Source organism: Mastomys coucha, unplaced genomic scaffold, assembly GCF_008632895.1.
Source record: "Mastomys coucha isolate ucsf_1 unplaced genomic scaffold, UCSF_Mcou_1 pScaffold22, whole genome shotgun sequence".
Classification (NCBI taxonomy): domain Eukaryota; kingdom Metazoa; phylum Chordata; class Mammalia; order Rodentia; family Muridae; genus Mastomys; species Mastomys coucha.
Window position 1 is genome coordinate 67,283,125 of NW_022196905.1, and position 24,758 is coordinate 67,307,882.

General features: G+C 39.8%; 1 protein-coding gene across 1 annotated transcript in view; it reads right to left on the reverse strand.

Moving 5' to 3' along the window:
- Scfd2 (sec1 family domain containing 2) overlaps positions 1-24,758 on the reverse strand; it is a 314,253-nt gene that overhangs the window by 228,776 nt on the left and 60,719 nt on the right. The window lies entirely within an intron of this gene.

The window sequence follows — 24,758 nt, forward strand, 5'->3', positions numbered from 1 at the left end:
AAAAAAAAACAAAAAACAACAACAAAAAGTTAGTACAACTGACCCCTTGTCAACTTGGCACACAAACAATTACTTTAAGCTACAACCTTTCCTTTCTTACTCATCTTCATAATGACACATTAATATGAATATCACAATATAAAATATTTTACAAACTTATGTCCCACAGTCTTTACAAATTCAAACACTTCAAAATTCTGTCTTTTTAAAGTGCAAAGTCTATTTTAAAACCCCAAATCTCTTTTAAAATTCAGTCTCTCAACTGTAAAATCAAAACAAAATTAACTAATCCTTACTTCAAGAGGGAAGACCCAAAGCACAGTCACAGTCTGAACAAAACTGTAGTCCAAGTGTACATAGCCCAAGTCCAATGTCTGAGACTCACTCATGGTCATCTGTGCTCCTCCAAAGGACTTGGGTCACTTCTCCACTTTCTGCCCTCTGAAGTATGCACAGATTGGCTTCTAGGCTCTAGTTGGCTCCATTCCACTGCTGCTGTTCTTAGTGGTCATCCCACAGTTCTGGCATCTCCCAAATTCTGGAATCTTCTGCAGCAACTCGCCTGCACTTTTACCCATAGCCTCTCTATGGTGTCAAGCTTCAACTTCTCTGCATGTCCTCTTCAACCCTAGGCCTTCAACTGCCGCTAAGGCTGCACTTTCATCACTGGCCTCTTCTGGCCTCTCACAGTACCAAGCCCCAGTTGTTCTCTATGACCCCTTCATTCCTTAAAATCCAGTACCACCTGGGTGACTCTTATGCTATCAAGTTTGGCTTCCAGCAAGAGATACAACTGTGTCTACCTCCAAAATACAGCTTCTATGTGTTTACCTCAAGGAAACACTTCCCAGAAGATTTTAGACCAATGATGCTGGTCTCTTCTCAATCACCACTCATTTCTTACCTCAGGCTAACCAGCATCAATAGTCTCAGTAACTCAAAGGTTTCACTTTCATGGTGCTGTTCTCTTGTTAATCATGGCTGACTCTTCAGCCTAAGTTGATCAAAACAACAGAATCTTAATTCAAAATAGCAAACAGCCCTGATAGAGTCTTTAAACTTTCTACTGAAATTTCACAAGCCAGGCCTCCACTTCAGCATTCTTATTTCCTAAGTTCTTATAGAACATCTCACTGAGCTCTCAACACTCAATGGCTTTTCTAGCCCAAAACTCCAAAGTCCTTCCTTAATCCTCCCCAAAACATAGTCAGGCCTGTCATAGCAATACCTCATTACTGGTACCAACTAGTCTTAGTTAAGTTTTCTATTGCTGCGATGAAACACCACGTTTCATTATATTCTTGCCTATTCAGCGGTATATTCCAATCCTACTGCAGATTAAGATGAAAGCAAAGCCCCTGGACAGATTGATTACACAGGTCACTCATCTCTTTCCCCTATCTGAACTGTGGTTATGAGTTCTATTATCCTCCTCAGTTTTTCTGGGATGAGAAAATGGATAGTGGATATTTAAAAATGTATTAGTACACAGTAAATGCTCATGTTTGGATATGACTATCTTTAAAATATTATAAGAAGCTGGGAGTATATAGTTCAGTGATAAAACTGTCTAGCTAAATGTAAGACTATAGTTCTGATCCCCAACTTCTTAAAAACATTGTAAAGCAACAGTGATCCATGCGGATATTTAAGGGTGATACACTGTGAAAGTCTGACTATTCGATATACTAGCATGAAACAAAGTAAGCCTATGATTACACAACCAGGAACTGAAAAGAGAAAGGGATCTCTTTATTGAAGGAAACCATGAGTATAAATGACGTCTAACTTGTCCCAGTGCTGAACTGGGAAGTAACTGGATCTCCTAAGATGTAACAATAAGCTTAAGGTCAAATAAGTCCAGCCAAATAGGTTTTTTGGAAAAATGGACATGACCAGAAAAAGTCTATCTAGGAATGACAACAGTGAGAGATGAGCAAAAATCAGTGTGTAAAGGAAACCAAGAGAAATGCTGGTGTTAAGATTTATGTGGTGAGCTGGGACAACCCCTGCTTTCAAAGACAACTCACAGGGTTTCACTATGCTTAACTAGCTTTAAAATTCCAGACACTCAAGGCTGCTGTGTGCTTATGTGCTTCAAGAAACAGACTTACAGGGTAAGATAACATCCCAGTAGCAAAACAGAAAAAATAATCTAAGAAGCCCAAGAGGCGTTGTAGCCCTACATTCATCATTTAAATCTATGCAGCTCACTGACCTGGATTGAAGATTAATCAAAATTGTCTATAGGTCAATGGTCAGAGTTATTTGGTCATCAAGAAAAGCTTGCTTAATTAGCCATAGAGATTATGAAAGATGTCTTTTCTGGAAACCCTCACCTTGCCCAAGGGAAATTTAGAGACTAAACAAAACCAAGAACTTTTGTGCTGCGTTGGATTTAGTTTCTCCACTCTCTGCTCAAGGGAAGAAGAAAAGAAAAGTAAATGCAGAGCAGGGTATTCCAGATGAAAGAATGGAGAACCTGAGCATCCTTTAATTCCAGTGAGGGGGCTTTAAATAAATATTCTTACCAAAGAAAAGGACTGAACACACTAAGACTCCATTCTAATAGCATTGTAATATAATTCTAATAGCATTCTAATAGCTCACAGTGAAAATTAACAGCCCCACCCCCACCAACCTCTTTCTTCTTGAGTGGGTCCCAACTTCACAGAGGAAACTGCCTTTGCCTGGACATTGGTTTTGACTGCTTTTGGAAGCTCATTATCAAGTCATTCAATAACATGTCATATTACTTCTTTGACAAACAACTTTCTTTTTCCTTTATCTTCTTTTCCTCTGTGATGGGTAAGAATTAACTGTCTTACAAATAGACAGATACACACAACACACTTATATCACAACTTTCATCTTAACTGTTGACAGATTTTTAAACACTCAAGTGCAGCTCCACCTGTTACTCCTTTGATCACCTACAGAGCACACCTCCTGTCTCAGGGGTGTAGAGAGGGCTCCCCTTCTCTTCCTCTTTCCTCCTTAGAACTGTCACTACTAGGTCTGCTTATGCCTTTGGAAGGTTTTTTTTTGTTGTTCTGCTCAGTGTTTACCTCAATCATGTAAGCAAAGAAGAATTCACTACTAGCAATCACAATCTCTTCAGACCTTATAAATATACAACGCTATTGGTACATTGTTGCTTGCTTTAGGAGACCATTATTCATTATAAAAATCCATGATAACTTCATATATTTTTCTTTCCCCCATACATACACAGGCATTGGCCAAATTTCTCAAATTACTAAATTTTACTCGATCAAGGAAGTAACAAGCAGTTAAGACTTTGCAGCCCTCAGCACAAGTTCAGTTTATATTGAACACTGTGGCCTTTCACAGTTGAATTCCATAGTGGCAGTACTGGAAAATACCAGGAGTATCAAAAAGACTTAGGGCGTTTCAGTCACATGAAGGGATATAATAAACTACCTTCAGATGACAAGACCCAGCCATATTCTTAAGCCTTCTGCACTGGGCATCAGCCTCCCGGATCTAAGGTTGTGGGTCAAATCCCTACCTGAAGGACCTGTGCACAAGTAGCCTTGCATCCCATCCGCATAGAGCGAGAGTTCATCTTGTGTTCAGGACCTCTCATGGTGCACTGAGGTTCTGGGTGCAGAGAGAGCTGCTGAGGAGAAGTGTAAGGACCTCACCGGAGGAGCAGGTGAGACACTGATGGCATTATAGGTTTTGCTTTACAAGATTCCAAATGGCTTTAGAGGTGAAAAGCTCAACATGGATTGCGTGGTGATTAAGTAGGTAAAGAGCGTAGGCACTAGAGTCCGAAGCTCTAGAGGACTCACAGTGGCTGAGCATGTCCCAAACTCAGAATCTCAGCTTCCTCATTTCAAAACTGGAGTTGCTGCACAGTAAAGACATATATAAGACACTTAGTCTGTACATAGTGTATGTAAGCCTTGATATATGAGGGCCATATATGATCAAAATACACTGCATAGGTATATGAAATTCTCAAAAAACAATAAGAATGTTATAATAAAAATAATAAAAAATTTAAAAATGATACCCAGTAAAATTATCATTAGTATCATAGTGTGGTACTGCTCAGAACCTCCTCTGAGTCCACCTGTTCTCTGATGTGAGACCTGATCAGATTTTTCATTTCTGCTCACCAGCTGAAGTTAGAGGAGTGGCTTTTCTTGCATTAAAGCAAATAGACCTAGTAGACAAAGAAAACATGGGGATCCTTCTATAGGTGTGCAGTCTATGACATTCAACTCTACTCTCTTCTTGAGGGTCCTCATGGCTTCATGTTTTATCAGTTATAACCTTTCATCATGTTCCTTCTTACAGCAGCCCCTATTTTAAAGGTGCTTTCCAAATAACCTTATGTTTGGACTGAGCCAAAAATGCTAAAAACAGATGTGCTAGGATCTTCCAGGAAGGTTGAAGAGATCCTAAGGAGACTGGATTCGGCATCACCTGGATTGGACCCATAAAACAGTAGCTACTATTAACCAGCCCAAAAGAAAAAAGAGAATTTGATTTTAGTGCCCTGTTAGAGATATCTGGACAAAGGAAAGTGTATTTATGTGGAAAGTTTCAAGACATTACAAATGAGATAAAGCTAAATGAGAAAAACACAGACGTGCAGCCCATAGACCTCAGCTCGCCATATGTGAAGTATCAAATAAATAGCTTTTCTAATCTCAAATGCTAATCTCTCCTTTCAGCCTTCCTCATTTTATGGGACCAAATATTTCAAGCCTCATCTGGGTTCTATAACAATCTCAAAGACAACATGATATCTAGGAAAGAGTTTATATGTAAAAATCATTTAAACTCAGGCAGTGGTATAAACTGAAGTCCAGACTCTATTACCTCTAGATTTCATATAATTATATTCCTTTTTCTTTAACTCCAAAATGATAATTTTTTCCTTTGGCACAGAGTTTCTTTGGCTCTAGGTTTGATGCCAATGGAGTCTCGCTGTGAAAACAAATTAGAAGTAGGTGGTCTGGTTAGTCTTCACAATGCTACATTTTAATCAAGCAGAGCAGTAGAGAGGACTGCTGTAGAAATACTGGCGGGGCTTCAAACAACAGTGCACCCTGTCCATTTTACTCACAATGAAAAAGCTCTTCGGGAGATTTCGATAACGGTTCCCCTCCTACTCGGAGTCTACATTTGTAATGTTTATATAAGTGGGGGTTATAAATCTTTCTCCAATAGACCCCATGGTTTCTAAGGCAGACTTCTTGTTATAAACTGCCTGTTTCCGGTTTGCCTGCCTAAGCAAGGCAGGCAAAGCCAGTTCACCAGAGACTGGAACTAATTTAATGTGCTCCAGGTTTAAGCCCCTAGCCTGTGTGCCTTTACGGGGAGATTTTACACAGTGGATTACAGCTGACTTTAACAATGATTCATACGATAAGTGGCTTTCGATTTGTTTTTTAATGTCCAAAAGTATGCATGTGCAAAGGACATGTCATCAAAATAATTTTGTTAAAGCAATACCCTTAGAAAGGAAAAAAGAAAGAATTCAACTTTTCATCAAAATAAAAGAATTTAAATGTTATCCATGCCAAAGACTCTTGCACATGAACTTAAGGGTTCTATTACACAAAATAAGACAAGGTTGTTTATAGACAGTTAATCCTGGATGTGCTCCAAGATGTGGATACACTTTACTTCAAGGTTTGGTCGTATTGTTAAAAATACTAAAGCTACCATGAAAATGGACAAAAACCCTATTCTTTCCAGCCTCAAAGATATCCTGTGTGCTTTTTTCCAAGATGCAACATTCCTTGAGACAGGGCTAATTGAAACAAAAGCACATTCACAAACCTCCAGTACCATCCATCAGGGGGAAAAAAGTGTCATCTGTTAACTCAGCAACAGCCCCAACTTAAGAAAGCAAAACAGCAGCACAGACAAGGATCACACTATTGTTCTAGTGTCTGTGCTGAGAACTCTCCACAACACCTTTTTAAAATAGCAAATGTAAGAAGATAAGCTTGTCCCAAGCTGTTGATTTCTTCCAATTTTTTTCTTTTGAGGGTCCTTCAAAACCTTTGCAAGGCAAAGGCATACAGTAGGGGGCAGTGTTGCACCGCCTAGCTCTCACTTGGAAAGAATCAAGGCCAGACCGAAGGAAAACCAGCCATTATTCTTCATTAAGACTTAACCGCCCTAGCATAATTACCCTAATTTACTACAAAATTTCAGAGTTTTCCCTTGTAGCATAACCTGCTTTTTCAGCACCTACATACCATATTAAGATGTTTTAAGCGATACAAAAACAAATGTTTTTAATAACAAAACCAAATCCACTCAAACATACGAGACATGACTGACTGCAAGTTAGCCGTTGATGGAGAACTATTTGTTGAATGTCATATTTCAAAAGCATGAAGACTTCTCCAATTGCAAATATCCAGATGTTCTTTATTGTAAATATAATATCACATTGGGTGATGGCTAAAAAGATGAATGAATATTTCATCTTGGTCTAAAATGAAATGCAGAGTTGGTTTATAAAACAAAAGTCAATGTGACCCATGCTAATTAGATAATTTTTAAAATATGGGGTAAGAAAATATTTACAAGTACAAAATGTCTTCATATCTTCCAGAAATAAACCTTTTCTCATTCCATCTGCCTGGGATGGCTCTTGGCTGGCCTGCTGGGAAGTAGGAAACTGACACCTGTACTGCATGTTTGCTCCCAGCACTGACACTGCCCTGGAGTTTTGAGTGGGTGAGAGGAGAGGCAAAACCTTTTCCAGGTCCCAAGGATAAAATTTGCCCATATATCACAGTAATTTTATCAACCATACATAGTGGAAATCCAAGTATATTTCAAGGTTAATAAGCAAAACAATTCACTATTTGGCTTAAAAAAAAAAAAATAGACAAGGAGCTAGAAAGATGGCTCAGCAGTTAAGACTACTCACTGCTCTTGCAAAGGACCAGAGTTCATTTCTCTGCATCCACATTAGACACCTCACAGCCACCTGTAACTCTAGTTTCAGAGGTGGGTCTGATGCCCTCTTCTGGACTTTGCAGGCAACTGCAAGCTTGTGGTACACATAAACTCATACTACACATACAGACAAGAGATTGTTTTTTAATAAATAATTAAAATAGAATCAAAACTCCCACATTTATCCCACAGATAAATAAGTGGTTATTTATCTTTGTCTTAAATTTTAACTTGTTTTTTTTCACTTGTATTAAGAAAGGTTAAATTTAAACAACAATAAACTTTAACAATTTCATAATTCCACTGGAAAAATATTAAAATCATATCTTTGGAGATATACAAATTAATGGTTTAAAATGTACAAAAGGACTCAAAGAATACAAAATATTTTTGAAATTCCATAAGCCAGCAAGAATCCATAGACTTACATTTAAATGCAATAGATTTTAAGTTTTAGTACTTTGTTATGTTGTAGTTCATTTTATTCTTGAAAATTTCTGTGTTTTACACTTTCTAGGCACGTGTGTGCATGCTCAGTATGTGCTTAGTGCGTCTCTTAGACCACTCCCTCCACATGTGCTGTACCTTTCCAGCAAAGCTTTTGCAGGGGGAGAGGCTCTTTTTAAGACCAAACAGAAACACTGCCCCTATAATTACAACTAAATTTCCTTCAAATTGAGCTAAACATTTGAGCTGCCAGATGGGACATAATTCTTCATAATTATTGCAAAAAGAGGGTCTGTGACAGTTGCAACAGAATAATTGGCTAGTAGAAGAGCAGCAGGTATGCATTTTCCCAAAACATCTGTTTGAAACTCTGGGCCATCTGAAGAATACCTAAAAGTCCCATCTTCTAATTAGTTTCTCACCAGCCCAAACCCCATTGCCAAGGCTGTGTGAGTCGGGAGGGTCAAGGTCCCTCTGCGGTCAGGCTGATGAAAGCACTCCACCCCTCCCAGAGCATTCACCTATTTCATCTTGCAATGTTGGCTCTGAGATGGAAAAGGAATGTACTTTATTATTTCATCCATACAAGTGCTTATTCCTCATCTCTCTTCCTTTTATACATCTTATGATGAAAGAGGACATGACTAGAAACAATAAGGTATAAACTTGGCATTGTGGGATATACTAAGAAATAAATTTTGGTTTTGTACCTGATTTCTAACAAGGAGCTCCTAGAACCCCTTAGGATTCCATGAAAAAGATTGTCTTCAGGGGCAAGAGCAATGGCTTAGTGATAAACAGCACTCGTTGCCCTGGCAGAGAATCTGGATTCAGTTCCCAGCAGCTACATGGCAGCCAACAACCATCTATAACTCTAACTACAGAAGATCTGATGCCCTCTTCAGACCTTCATGGGTACTAGACACACAAATGCCATATATACATACATACAAGCAAAGCATTAATATATAAAATAATTTTTATTTTTTTATTTTTTTTGGGGGGGGGGGGTTTCAAGACACGGTTTCTCTGTATAGCCCTGGCTGTCCTGGAACTCACTCTGTAGACCAGGCTGGCCTCGAACTCAGAAATCCACCTGTCTCAGCATCTCAAGTGCCAGGATTAAAGGCGTGTGCCACCACCACCCGGCCCAAAATGAATAAATCTTAACACATTTTTAAAGTGTGTTGTTAGTCCAACAAGCCCCATTTGAATGCATGTAAGCTTATACTAATGAAGGAACTACTGTAGGACCCCAAATGATATCATGATGTTGGTCAGCAGAAAGACCAAGTCCCAGATTTCTCCATCCACCACTCTCTGGGAACATGTGGAGCTGGAAGCTAGGCTCTCAAGAAACTCTTGAACAAAATGTTATTCTATGGCTGGAACACAGGAACTTTCTGGGGCAGGTGACTACTGGGAGAGGGCACGGAAATTTTACCCTTTGCCTTCTTTTCTATTGAGTTGCATTCTTTATAACAATTAATAAGCATACACATTTTCTTGTCTTCTAAGATTTATAACAACACATTATTGAACATAAAGACAATGTTCTGGGTAACTGTTATTTTATGTGCAGCCTGTTGGGCTTATAACAGGCATTATAAGGGGGTTCTGCAGGCTGAGCCCTTGTAAATTGTTAGATCAGACAACAATGCCATCTAGAAACTGCAGTTGGTATCCAGAGAACTGAAGATTAGTCTAGTGTGAGAAAACATCCCCAGGATATAATTCCAGAGGACTGCTGGCCTGAAGCCAGACTGTCTCCCAATTGTCAGTGACAGATATCTGAATAGATTAATCACTTTGGCTGTCACACCAAAATACTTTATATCTGGTGGTTTTAACAACACAAACTATATTTCCTCACAGTTCTAGAGGCAGATAATCTAGATTGGATTTCCAGCATAGCCAGGTATGAGAACTCGTGCTCATAGGAGACTGCTTTTCATTCCCATATGAAGAAGGAGAGAAGAACTACTACCTCTTTGGATAGGAGTACTGACCTTGCCACAGTAAGAATCCCACTCATGTCGTGACTTCATCTGAACCTAATGACCTCTCAAAGGCCCACATCATCATAAGAACTTACCATAGAAGATTTGGTGGGGCACAGGTCAGACCATAGCATAGTGACCACTGGACAAAACAACAACATATGCTCATAGTGAAGGTTAAGCCTCCCTCCTGGGGATGGGCAATTCTTCTGTACCTGAATGCTTTGCTCCAGAGGATTATAAAGTGGATGAACACCCCCCTTATCCTTGTAATGAGTTCTGGCTTTTAGCAATGTCTTTTGGTTTTTAGTGGCTTTAATGGCTTTTAGTTCTCCCTATTTAGCAATGTTTGTTCTCTTCCAATCTTGCAACCTCTAAACTCACCCTCAACAAAAAATCCAGCAAAATACAAGACATGCCAGAAGAGGAAACTCTGGAAGTTACAAACTATTAAAATGGATTGCAAATGGAAGGAAAAAAAAGTTCTGTGGCACTCTGATTTAATCAAAGTTGAAACGAAAGCGTACGCACTGTCTCCATGACTAATAGTGAGCTCCTCTACTCACAGTAAAAGCAATAATCTGTTCCTGGAAAAAAAGCCTGCAGCTTCCTGTTTGGAAAATCAGAAGATAGGATAAACACTCTGCTAATAAGCAAAGGAGCTTTCCTCCATCACATGCAGAGCCTCTGGGTTAGGCTATGTGTGCTCAGATCAAATCCTAACTATATATTTATTATTGGAAGATAAATGGAGATTAAAAGTACAGTTTATCTTAAAAATATAAATTTAACTTACATTATGTCCTATATAGCTTCTAGTCTCTCAGCTTCCAAACAACAAAGGACGGTGCATGCACATCTCCACGTGCTCAATGACCTTAGTTCACTCTGCCCTCCGTACTTAGTTTTTCTACTAAGTACTGAATTTTAAAAGTTTTGACATAGCGAGTAAATTTGCATGATTCAGTAAAGTTTTGAGTATTTTCTAGAAAATAAAGCTTTACCATCATTTACAACCACCAGGAGCTTGTATCTTAGAGTCAGTGTGGTCAAATAGTCCTTGAAGTGTTATTTGGCTCTAATGAGATAACTAGGAATAACTGAAGTTTCTGAGTGCTATGTCAATTTTAAAAAGATCAAAGGATTTGGGTTTGTGGTGGCAAAATAAATGTGCATGTATATGTACACATGCATATAATACTAAACATATAAGTAAACCCTTCTCTGTATGTATGCTTTCAGGGCTGTCCATTTGGGACTGAATGAGCAACTGGTGTGCTCTTCCCTAGGGAGGACTCTCTCTCCCACTCTCAGCATTGCTTAGGTGCCTGTAGCTCTTTGTGTAGGGCTGAGGCCTAGCGGGCTCTCACCTCTCCACTTTAGCATGTCTATGTTGTTATCCTTGTTCATCTCATGTTTACACCGTCATTTGAGACTGTATACTTGTAGGCTTTGACACTACTAGAGACACAATCTCACAGAAAACTCCCTGATCTTCTGACTCTTACAATCTGTCCACCCCTTCTTCCTCAATGACCCCTATGCTTTAGGAATGGGAGTTGTTTTATAGATGTATCATTGAGACTGGGTTCTATCACTCTGACTTCATTAGTTGTGGTTTTCTGTAATGGTCTCAAAACTTTCATAAAAAACAGTTTCCTTGATATAGGGTAAGAACTATGAGGTTACAAGGACAAATACTGAGGATGTAGTTAGAGAGTATGCTGCTAAGTGGTGGTTGTAGGTTCTTCTCCAAGATCCAGGACTTCACTAACCTCAAATAGTTCACTGCTTTCAATACTCAATATGATCTCACTCCTGCTGAGCAGATTGTAAGTCCACTTAGTGAGTTGTTGGTTATGGCCAAGGACACCACTATTGTATCCTTAAGATTATAATGTCATGCTAGCCATTCTTGTGGTTCATAGGCATTATGGCTAAAGAGATCATCTGTTGCTTCTCTCTTTTGGAAGCTTGCACAGCACCTTCTGGTATCATGAAAGCCAGTCCTCTAGGAAGAGGGTTTTATAGTCAGTTCCAGCTCAGGGGCCTCTGGCCACTGCACCTGAAGTGCATGGTGTCTTCATCAATAAGGACTTACTTTCTACCTCTGAGGAAAGCCAAGGGCAATAGCAATAGCTATACTGTTTGGGTAGTCTCTGAAACAACCCTAACCAACAACTCAAAAGAGCTTCTCATGGCTGGTATTGGGATTTTGTTAGATGGTGTTGGGCTCTGGAAGGAAGCATTGTCATCCTAGACTACACATTCTCACTTAAACTATGCTTGTGGATTTACACAAAGACTAGGGCAAAATACCAGTAAAGATGTCTGAAAAGGCATAAGGAATCATACTATTAACAATGTAAGCTGGGCACTGGTGGCGCACGCCTTTAATCCAGCACATGGGAGGCAGAGGCAGGCGGATTTCTGAGTTCGATGCCAGCTTGGTCTATAGAGTAAGTTCCAGGACAGCCAGGACTATACAGAGAAACCCTGTCTCAAAAACAAAAACGAAAACAAAACAAAAAATCTCTTTAAAAAAAGTATAATACCCTCATCTTAAAATATTCAGAATATAGGCATGTATGCATATGAACACACATTTTAAAAGAAAAATCTGGGCATAGTGACATGAATCAATAATCATAGGACCAGAAGGCATAAATGGGTAAGTCCCTGGAACTTATTGGACAGCCAGCCTACCTGAATTGGTGAGCTCTAAATGAAGGGAGAGATGCTGTCTCAAAAAATAAGTGGAGAATGTCTGAAGATGAGATCTGACAGAGACATTGGGTCTTCAGACACACACACATCATGCATATATACATACATACCCCACACATACACAAAATGCACACATATACATACACACACATACAACCACTAAAATACAGTTACAATGAATAAATAAAGATTAAGTCATTTGCAGAAAAAATGAATGTAACTGGAGATCATGTTAAACTAAGTCAAACTCAGACAAGTAAGTCATGTTTTCCTCATGTGTAGACCTTACTACACCTTATATGATATATAGGATCCTATATACATACTCTATGAAAGTCACAGCGACAATCTCTAGAAAAGTGAAGGGGGCTGAGGGGAGTGAGATGGGGGCACAAAAGGAGGGCATGAAGGGACAGAGCAACAGAGTTGAAACATGGTTTATATTTTGTAAGAATACATGGATGAAAATGTCCTTACAAAACACAGTACTACCCACAAGGAGTATGTACAAATAAAAGAAACTGAAAACAGAATACAGACCTTATACCATGGTTTTAATATATAATTATGACATTTCAGAAAACATACAACAAATTCAAGATACTGTACATTTCCACTGAGGAAAAATATGTTTCAAAGGATTAGAAACCAGAACAGGTTCAGCCATCTCAAACAAAGAATGCAAGAAAACAATGGAGCAATGGCATCGGATCTCCAGAGGATACTGTTTCTCTAGTTTTTCTAGTTGGACTCTATTCACACAAATTATTGCTAGATAGGAAACTAGCATGCAAGTATTTTCAGAGGTCAAGGTCTGAAAAGGCATAGCCCCACATTCTCCTTCTCAGGAAATTACCACCAGTAGTCTTCATAGAAGCAGGAGGTACTCACAACTAAGGCTGACACGGGAAAAAGAAAACAGGCAACCCAACAGAGAAGGGAACCTGTAGACAGTGAAGGAATGCCTATCTGTGAACAGAGTATTTAAGATGAGCAGTCCTTTCGAGGCCAGCCTGGTTTACAGAGTGAGTTCCAGGACAGCCAGAGCTACACAGAGAAACCCTGTCTCAAAAAACCAAAAAAAAAAAAAAAAAAAAAAAAAAAGGATGAGCAGTCCATTCAGACAGTGTGACTCAGAGACAAGCTGCCGAAGGCTGTCATCACTGCTAAACCCTTCACTACTCCACCGCTTTCATCTGTAAAGGTGACTAGAGGCTATGTCCTCTAATCCAAGAAAGATAATGGCAAAATGCAATCGAATGTGAGTCTACCCTTGGGAAAATGCAAATGAAATCGGACAGGTAACCAAACAGTGATGATGCCCAGAATGAGAGCCAGGCACACAGAGGAGAAAGCTTTAAAATAGCAGCCCCTTCCCTATGTGACTAGTCTCATGCAAGAGTATTGAACCAAAATGGCTATTGAAAAATGTAAAAAACCTTACCATATACAACATAACCTTACCAAACTTAAAATATTAATAAGGAAAACAGAAAATAACTTTCACAAACTGTAGTGGGGGTGGAGAGATGATCAGGGTTACGAGTACGCCCTCCTGTGCCAGAAGACTGGTATTTTCTCCCCAGCACTCACAGTGGGCAGTTCACAACCACCTGCAACTCACAGTGGCACATATTCACATAAACAAACACACACAAATAAAAAATAAAAATAAAAGCAGGATGATAGCACATTGGGAGACTCAATAATGTTTGCCTGGTCATTATTAACACTAATAATTAACAGTAGCTCCCCAATAAATAAGCAAAAAAAATAAATAAAATAAAGGAAGTGGAAACTGGACAACAGAGGCAAAAGTGTATCAAATCCGAAGTACCAACACTGAGAATGCAATCAGAATCTAAAACACATGGATTAGAGATGAGCTTCTCCATGTACCAGAGGCACTGCTTGTGATAAGGAGGATGAAGGTGGGAGGTGGGGGGAGGAAAGGGGGAATGTGTGCAGGTGTGGGGAAATGTGGGGGGTGGGTAGGGGGGATTTCTCATGAAGAAATTTCCAGAAGTCTTTATGGCCTTTATGGCACTGACTGTAAAAAGGATACAATTTTAAGTTAAGCTAATATGAGGAAGGATAATGGCAGGCCATCAAGGCACAGAAAAGATTCACGACCCATTCTACAAGTTACACAGGGAGCAAATAATGCTCAGGTCATGCTTGGTCATCACTGGATAAACAGGAGGAAGAGGATGAGCTCACTTCCACTCTGCTGCTCTACATCATGTCCTGCTCTGTGAACTTCTCTTGGAGTGATGTGAACTTCTACTCACCCCTGAAAAGGCACAAATAACAAATCCAAGTATGATTCTATCCAAGTCTAACTTGGCAAATGAAAGAGTTTAATGGAGTATGGAGGGCAGGGAGCATTTGCTTATAAGGAAACAGGTGACCCCAAAACAGCTATGTTACCAGAAAGTCTCACCCGACGCATGACAACTTCTCACTCACTGTATAGATGGAGACCCTCAGTTTCAACCTCTGTATGCTCCAGCATTTTTTAGGCCACAAGGCCATGTGCAATTATGGCAGAATCACACACTGTTGATAAGGGGGTACACAGGCAGTGGCTGGAATCCAGGGAGGGGCTAAGGAGCTGCCCAGCCCCTTGTATGAAGAAATATCAACAAGCCTGATCTTGAAGGTCTCTTGCAAGGAGTCACACTACTCTGATGAGCATGGTAACAGCTGGTATACTCAGGAGACAATATTTCACAGCAATATGCTGTATCATTAACAAATATTAATTTCCCTATAAAAGTATAACCCAGGGTAAAGGAGTTTTCAATGTTTGGACAAAATATGTCAAAGGTCATTAGACAACTGTGATTATCTCATGGATTCACATAGGAAGATTGCATTACAGTGTCAGCTTCCTAGTCATTTTTACTGTCCTATGGCATAGTCAATGAGAACTACTTACATTTGACTATAAAATGTATGCATATGTACTATCTTCTAAAATAAAAAGGATTAAAAAAGCATAAAAGTTTTTCCTCTTTAAAATTTATTATAATAATAATAATAATAATATATATTTATTATATTTAAAATTTATAATAATAATAATAATAATAATAATAATAATATATGTGTGAATGAGGGAGAGATGGGGAGGAAGGAGGAAGGGTTATGAGTGTGGGCAGGATAACATTGTGAGGGTCAGAGGACAACTTCTGGGAGTCAGCTCTTCTCTCGCATCCTGGACTCTGACAATCAGCCTCAGGTGTGTACCACAAGCACCTCTATCCCCTCAAGCCATCTTTCCAGACCCACAATTTCCACATTGCTCTATAACCAAAACTAAAAATAATTTCTAAAATTATTTCTTTATTTTTATGTATGGGTGTTTTGCAGGCATGTTTGTCTATGTACTATCTATATTCATTGCCCAAGGAGGCCAGAAGAAAGTGTCAGACCCCTTGCAACTAGAGTTACAAATGGTTGAGAGCTGCCATGTGGTGCTGGGACTTGAATCTGGCCCTCTGGAAGAGCAGTCGGGACTGTTAACTTCTGAGCCATCTCTGCAGCCCAAACTAGTAATTCTTAATATCCAGAAAAGGTAAAATCTAGAAAGATCATGGGTCAAGAAAGGAAAAAAATATGGGAAGTAGTTTTAAAAGATGAGTATTAGCAACTTTACATACTTGCACTTGCGGAGAACTGAAAAACTTGACAATAGAACAATAAACTACCTTTTCGGGGAATAATAGCTGGGTAATGCATCTATCATCAATAATGCCTTTAGGGACATGTATGGAAAACACTATGCACCACACATTTAATACAAACTATTAACAACTCTATGGCACTGCCACAATACAGTCAACTCTCCCTATCCATACATTCTGAATTCAATCAACTGTAGGTGCAAAATATCCAGAAAACAATTCTAGAAAGTTCCAAAAACTTAAACTTTGAAATTGCTACATAATTAACACTGTGAAGAATCCATACCAATAAAGTTATGTGTTGGCACCTTGTGGATAGTTTCTCACCATTTCACAGATCTCAGGGTCACATGCCTTGCATATTTTTCATTTATTAAGTAGTTAGGCAAAGATGACTGCATCTGTACTGAACACACAGAATTTCCCCGTCTTGTTTTAGTCCCTAAAAGTACAACAAAACGCCAGGCGGTGGTGATGCACGCCCTTAATCCCAGCACTTGGGAGGCAGAGGCAGGCAGATTTCTGAGTTCGAGGCCAGCCTGGTCTACAGAGTGAGTTCCAGGATAGCCAGGGCTACACAGAGAAACCCTGTCTCAAAACAAACAAACAAAAAAACAAACAAAAAAAAAGAAAGTACAGCAAAACAACTATTTGTATAACACTTACATTATAGTTCATTAGATATAAGCCAAAGGTAGTTTAAAGCATTCATGAGGATGTATATAGGTTATATGCAGATGTCATACTATTTTATATAAGAAACTTGAGCACTCAATGACTTGGTGGCCAGGGCTGGAAGGCTGAAGATTTGGAAGCAACCCTTCATGGACAGAAAGAACTGGTATATTCCAAATGAAGCAGTGGCAACCAGCAAGGCTTGCAATGTGAGGAATAGCCAGCCTTTTGCCTAATCTTGTATTCACTGTATTCCTTATGCAAATGTCTGCTTGACCACACCTTGTACCACTAATAGAGTCATAAGATATCATTTATAAAGAAAGAATTTCATTATATAAACTCTGGACCCTTCTCTTATGCATGCATACCCTCATTAGAGAGATCTAACAAACTCTCACATATATCAGCTATTAATTATGATCAGCCACAGTGTTAGGACTAGAAAACATGGTAAGACTTGGGTCTTTGTTCTAAAGAAACTACAGCACAAGCCAATAATTCAGTAGAAGGGCCGTGCTTTCAGAACACACATGGTCTTGACCATCTTCCCTCATTTCTTAAAACATAGGAAATTGGAAAAAAGAGATACTTGTTTTGTTTTGTTTTTTAAGGCATGGTTTATCTGTGTAGTTCTGACTGTCTTGGAACTCCCTTTGTAGACCAGGCTGTCCTTGAACACACAGAGATCTGCCTGCCTCCCAAATTCTGGGACCAAAGGTGTGTACCACCACTGCCTAGCTTAGATTAACATGTTTTTAAATGAGGCTCATACAAAGAAGTGGGAGAACTCCAGTTAGCATCCCTGACTTGAAGACAAGACTTGGGACCTGTATAAAGGTTCCCATAGTGGCAACAAGTTATACTTTTAAAATTTCTGAAATGTTGACTCATGTATTTTTTTATAATTCTCCTTTGAACTGTTGTTCAGTTAGCCATTCATCTCCCTGCCCTGGTCAATGTGGAAAAGATTTCAAGTCTGATTTCTAACTATAGAAAGTGAGCCTGCTTGTTCTGAATTTCCTTGTTTAAAGGGAAGAAAGGAAGAACATTCAATGGACACCTGTCCTGTAGACTGTACCTAACTCTGTGCCCAAGTCCCTGCTCCCCACTCTCAGCTGGAAAAGCAAGCAGGAGAAAGGAGCTGGTGTGGATCTGGAGGGACTCTGAGGAAGGGCATGTAAATGGATGGTTCTGAAGATGTGTCAGGCCAATGGTTCTGTGGTCAGGGAACTCTTACAGGACTTTTCCAGAGGGCCTCTGAGGTCAAAATTATTTTTATAGTGATATGACTACATTGTTTGCCTTTTCCACCCTCATTCTCTCAGCAGCACCCAGTGAAGTCTTCCAGAAGCCATGTGAAATGCGATCTGACAGCTGACTGAAGGCAGAAGTGTACAGGAGAACACAGCTGCCTTTTATAAGCCAGACATTAAAGAGATTTGTAAAGTCTAAAACAATGTCATTCTTCTTACTAAATATTTCTGATTTGAAAAACAATAGAATTATTATTATGAGAGATGTATTACTGTTAACAAACATACAATTATTTTAACAAACAACATTTATTCTTATAATACTTAATAAGTACTTTTAACTGTTCTGTTTTAATTTCTAAGGTGGCTAGTATCAATAAATATCACTAATCTATAAAAACAAAAACTCCTTGACATCCAGGACAATGTCCAAGAATGTAAGAGAGTACACTAACCAAATGACTGTGGCCCCCTGGGTTAGACCATCCATGTGAAGACCAAGGGTATAGCAAGGAGTCTGCATGTCATGCTTAACAAAGTGATGCCTGCTACACCTTTGCTGCTTCCTGTCTGGTTTCCTTCCCCTCTTCAGCTGCCTTATTGTACTGCATCCTTCCCAGCAGCAGCTCCTCCAGCTAGGTTTTAAAGGATGCAGGTGAAGCATGTTTGTTCAAAGCTTCATAGAATTTGCTGTTAGGAAACCTCTGTCCCTTGAAAACAAACGTTCCTTTTCCTCCCCAAAATGGGTAAAGTTAACCATGTATCACAGCCTTGCAAGCACATGGTAAAAAGTCCGTTCTGGTTGGCATCACCATTAGCACACCCAATGAAAGCAATTACCTACTCAGTGATTACTCGCTCAACTTACATCTCAAACTACAAGCATCAGGCAAGACAGGGAGAGTGTTCAGGCCATACAGAAGTAAAGAAGAGGAAACAGAACTATGGAGAGTTGGGAGTGGGGAATAGAGATTGATTAGAATTACAGAAAAATTACTAACACTAAAATATAGGAAGAACTATTGATATTATAAATGGAACTTTAAAGTGGCTATTTTCAACAATCACCTGGAATCATCTTTCCTTCTTGACACGATCAAAGCTTTAAAGTGAAAGGCAAATGGATCATCCAACCTCTGCTTCCCAGGTGACCTTATGACCACATCAGTAATATTTAAGCAGCACATTTACTTGTCCAGTTTGTTAGAAAATAGAGTCAAGTCAAGCTTGAGACAACACATCTTTACATCATTCTCGAACAGAGACAGGTGGACCTCTATGAGTTTGAGGCAACCTGGTTTACACAGTGATTTCTATACAGTTCACCCAGAGATATATGGTAAGACACTGTTTCAAAAATAAAAGAAAGTAGGAGCTAAAGAAATGGCTCAACAATTAAGAGCACTGGCTACTTTTCCAGAGAACTTGGGCCCAATTCCCAGCACTAATATGATAGTTTAAAATTGTCTACGACTCCAGTTCCAGGGGATCCACCACCCTTTTCTGGCCTCTGAGGGCAAGCAGCACACACATGGTGCACAGATATTCACACAGGCAAAACATCTGTATGCATTTACTTTTTAAAAAGAAAGAAAAGAGCTGATTTAAAAAACAAAAACAAAATACAAATAAAACAATCCTACACAGAGAAAATTAAAGTTAACTTGGTGCAGGTACACAGGTGGCCAAGGCAAGCATGCAGTCTGCGTATATTATCATGGCTTCTCTAGTTATTAAAATATGGAAACACTTCAGTAATAATGATAAATGAGGTGTGTGTGTGAACACATATGGTCCCAATAAAAACTTTCCAACGATGACGATTACACTAAAATTATTTAGTAGGCTTTGTGCAAAATGCACTCTTTTTCTTTTATAAAGTTGACATCTAAAGACAACCCAACTGCATATAAAACTCTAGATGTGGCTGTCTCAGGCATAAGCAGAGAGAGATTAGTGAAGATAGAACTCAAGCTCACCAGCCATTATGTTTTACTGCTGCAGGTGTAGAAGAAGAAAATCCCCCTGGAGATGTGCAGTGCCAGAGTAAAAACTCCAAAGCCTGCTTTGAATAGAGAAAGAAAATGCAGAAGAAGAAAAAACTGTCTCAGAGTTAATTCATTCTCCTTCAGAAATGTGACATTTGACAAAGAGAGGCTTGAAATTAAAACCAGACTGAGGGTAGCCTCCAAAGCCTTACCTGCTTTCAGTCAGGCCCCGTAAAAAGAGGAAAAAAAAAATAGAAAAACAATTGAGTCCAGACAGAAAATCTTCATGCTAATTCAGGCTAAAAGAATTAAGATGTATAGTCAAATAACATCATAAAAGAGTCTCAGTGAAATTTTAGATCAAAGAGTTCTTCAGACTTTCTTGCTCATTAAACTAATAATGCCATATGGTCCCCACTGCTTACTATTATACTAATACATACAAAGAACAAAATGTAGGTGGCAATAATAATGATTTTACCACTGTGACCACAATCAGCACTACCTTTACCAGAGCCACAAGTCCTCAAATTTGTCAAAGCCCTCTGCCACCACACAGCTGGGCACATCTCTTCCAGTCAGTCCAGCACTCTGCATCCAGCAAGGGCCTCCAGCCTGCTCCAGTCTCTTGCTCTTACACTGTCTCTGCTTAGAGCGCTTATGTCCCATTCCCTCCCTTCTTCTGGTCTCCACTGAGGTCACTTCCTCAGAAATATGTCATCCAAATTCTACCAGGCATTATGGTCTGGATATGAAGTGTCCCCAAAAGGATCATGTTTAATGCTTGTTCCTCAGCTAGTGACATTATTTTTGGAAGTTCTGGGAACTTTAGGGGTTAGGCATCAGAAGAAAATAGGCCTTTGAGTATCCTTGGAGACTATATCCTGGTTATGGATCACTCTCTCTTCTCCCCTGCCCTCCCCTCCCTACTTATTTCCCCTCCTATCCTCCTTCTCCTCTTCTTCTTCCTCTTCTCTCCTTCATCCCTTTCCTTCCTTCCTTCCTTCCTTCTTCCTGCCCTCCTCTTCTCCTCCCTTTTCCTCTTCTGTTCCCACCCACCACAAGACAAAGAGCCTCCTCTGCCATGTGTTCCTCCCCAAGTGCATGGGGCCAAATGACTATGGACAGACCCTTCTGAAACCATGACCACAATATGGCTTCCCTTCCCAAAAGTTGCTTTACTCAAGTATTTTGTCAATAAGACAGAGTCTGACTAATGATATACATATATCATTGTCTAAACCCTCTCGGGCCAGCCCATCTAGATACCTCATTAGCATGGAAAACTATGGGCTCTACGTTACATGAACAGTTGTCATGGTCCTCTTAGTGGGTGTCATGGTTGCATGCTCCAGGACAAGAATCTGGTCAGAAGCGGATTCAATTGCCTACCATTCTCAGCTATGAGAATTGTCAGGTTCCTTAATCTGCTCAACCTTAGCACGTTTTCTGCCTGGTGGCACAGTTCTGCTTGCCCCACAGAATGTGGTAGAAATTCACTGCAAGGGTATCATGGTGCTTATTTGAATAGCAGGAAACCCTGCATTATTAACATGCTGGCTAACAGCAAGACAGTAGGTAGCTGAAGAACAAGACCGACAACAGCGACCGCAATGAACACATCTCTACTTAAGCAGCATTCAGTGTCTCACATGGAACCACACAACGCTACCCTGAGTCCACAAATGTGGAAAGGGTTTTGAAAACTCAAGAAACTCTCCTTTGAGTCCTGTCAGTGAGGTAAGCCTGACCGTTTAGACTATCATCAAGAAAATATGGAAGAAAAATAATATCATATTTCATTAAAGAAAAAAGCTATGGATAAAAGTGCTTAACAATTGAAGATAATATCCTTCAAGGGCTTGGGATATGGCTCAGCTGGTAAAGTGACTGCAGAGCAAGAATGAGGTCTTGAGTACAGAACTCCAGCACCCTTGTAAAACAATTGCTCCCCTAGCTTACTGGTCAGCTAGCCTACATAAATACAAAAAATCCAGTTTCAGTAAGAGACTCTCTCAAAAACTAAGATAGAGAGGCACTGAAGATGTCCTGACACCATCCTCTTAAATAAACGTATATGTACATCTGTACACACCTCCCCCCCACCCTCTCCAGCCCTTGATTATGGAGTCCTTATCTATTGAACCTAGAGTTTGCCAGCTGGCTAGTGAGCTCCAAGGATCTGTCTGTCTTTCCTCACCCAGTGCTAAAGCTACAGAGCTTTTACTGACTGCTGGGTCGCTACTGGGGTTCTTCATGCTTGCAAGGCAGAAACAGTTACAATGTGCCCATATCTCCAGCCCCTCAATATAACTCTTACCAATTAAAAGAATTTGCTGACAATCTGGTCACAGCAATGCTACGGCATCTGAATGGCAATGTCTCCACACCTCCAAAGGCAGGTCAACAGGAATCTTACCCAATGGCTCTTATCCAGTTAAGGTTCTTTCGTTGTCTCAGTGATTGCTCTACTCAGCTACCCACACACATTTCAAATCAAGAGGTAGTGTACGAGGAGAAAACAACCACGCAAAGGTTAAAACCTATTTGCAGGAGGCGAACAAGATGAAAGTGAGAACAGACTGATTTGCCAGCAGATGGTAATGAGATGAGGAGCAAGAAGGCTAGTGATACCTCCTCTTATGCAACCACATACTGGGGTGGATCCCAGAAGACAGAGCATCAGAGGAATGACAAAAAGAACTGCTTAGTAAGAGGTGGAACTCACTGTGCCCACTGTATCCTAGTGTACCTGACACTACCTTTAAAAATTCAAATTCCAACAGCAGGGAGTTAGGGAGTCCTTGGCCAAGATGTTTCCCATCAGGCTCATCACCTCATCACTGAAGCACCTTTTCCCATGGTGTGACACTTGGGAAACATTTTCCAACACAACTAGCTCATCCCAATGGGTCTTTCCCTTTAGCCCCACTTTGTTTCTTTTACACAGAGAAATGATACAAATTGCAAGTGTGTTCTGAAACAGTGAGAGAAGCAACAATGATGGGTTAGGAATACAGAGCTCAATGTTGGAACACATAACTGGATTTAAATCACCAAGACAGTCCTCAGTGCCTGCCAGGAAACACCATACATGTATGTGCTCTGATCAGCCTCAAGGCTCTGCACAGATGCCTTTCAAGTGACTGCGAACAGATTGCTAGAGTGTTTGCCAGAAAACCCTGTCGCTTTTACAAATGAGACCGTGGATGTCTATGATAAATCGGAAAAACATTGAGTGACAAACATTCCCTAATAATATCTTGGACTTACTGTTTTATTTGAAGTATATATTTAGTTTAATAACAGATCATGATAACTTTTCTAATGACAGCTCTGGAAGAAGTGAGGAAGAAAAAGGCTTGCAACTTCAGCACCACTTAAATTCATTAAAAGTAGAAGTGCCCTTCCAGGCAGCATTTCCCCCTCTTGGTATTGATTCCAAATGACTGTCCCAGCGCAACTAGTTCTGGTTACCATATTTAATCATGATTTCAGAGATATGTCAAGACATCAAAGAGATATCATCGTAAGTAATGTACTGAGAGAAAACTGGTGCCCAACAGTTTAAAGCCCTAATTTGTACTATGTCTTGTTTAGTTACTGTGAGCTCTGAGAAAGAATATAACTTCAGTGCTATGGATTTGATTGGGGGCCAGATATTTGCAGAAAAGGGCAGTACTGGATTCTGTAGCAATGTATCTATGTTGCTCCTCAAAGCAAATTTTGGGTATTCTGCCCCACCCCCACCCCACCCCAAAAAAAAACCACGGACTGGTCACCAGATGTGGAGCCCATATGGTACAAGCACACAAGAACTAATAAGCACAGCAGGCAGGAATAATTCTGAAATGACCGACAAATGTTTGGTGCTATTGACTTTCTTGATTTAAAAAAAAAAACATAAATCACTATTTAAACCTAGAAATATGATTTGGTCAGTTTTCTACAAATCTTTTATTTTCTTGAAAATTTTACCTTGGAAGGAAATTTACCCCTATGTAGTGCATTACTTTGTCTGAATTAAGACATAAAGTTCGTGTGAACACTAAAAGAAAGGACTCCAACTAAGGGACAGAGAGAGACTGCTTTAGCTGGTACAGTTACATCATTCACCTTAGCTCTTAACTCTGTTACAGCAAACCAGTGGCCAAAGCCAATGTACTGTGTCCAGGTCATCTCCTGGACATCATCCTTATTCCCCTAATGTCATCTCCTTCTCCACAGATGTGTACTCAACATCCAACTCACCCAAATAAGCAATCCCATGATGTGCTATACGCTACTGAATATGTAGTTCCTAGCCTTACTAGTCTCTCGCTTTCTTCACCTAGGCTATTCCCTTCTTTTGAAAGACAGTTTAAGTGCCAGTTACTCATGGAAAACCTTTTGGCTAGCCTAGTCAACATTATGTCTTCGTGGGCTGGATGATCAAGGGTTGAGAGTGCTTGCTGCTCTTTCTGAGGATCTGAATTCAGTTCCCAGCATCTGAGTGAGGTGGCTCACAGCTGCCTGTATCTCCAGTTCCAGGGGATCTGACACTGTCATATTGTCTCCACAAATACATGTACACATGTGGCAGACATGCATACAGACACACACATACACATAAATAAATGTAAGTGTTTACAGAATTACATGCCCAGCATTCTTCATACTCAAGACTATGTTGGCTATCTTTGGTTGTTGCCATTTTGTTTGTTTATTTGTTTGTTGTTTTGTCACCATATAAAATTTGAGATTAGTTCTTTCTATGTCTGTGAAGAATGGATCTGGATTTTGAGAAGCTGGGTTTGATTCCCAGCACCCACATTGTGGTTTATAACCATCTATAACTCTAATCTCATGGGCACCAGGCGTGTGTAAATGCCTGGGTAAAAAAATTCATCCATATACATAAAATCACATTGATTTTTTTAACAGTATGATGGAGATGGTGGCACATGCTAAGGTGGAGAAGAAGAAGAAGAAGAAGAAGAAGAAGAAGAAGAAGAAGAAGAAGAAGAAGAAGAAGAA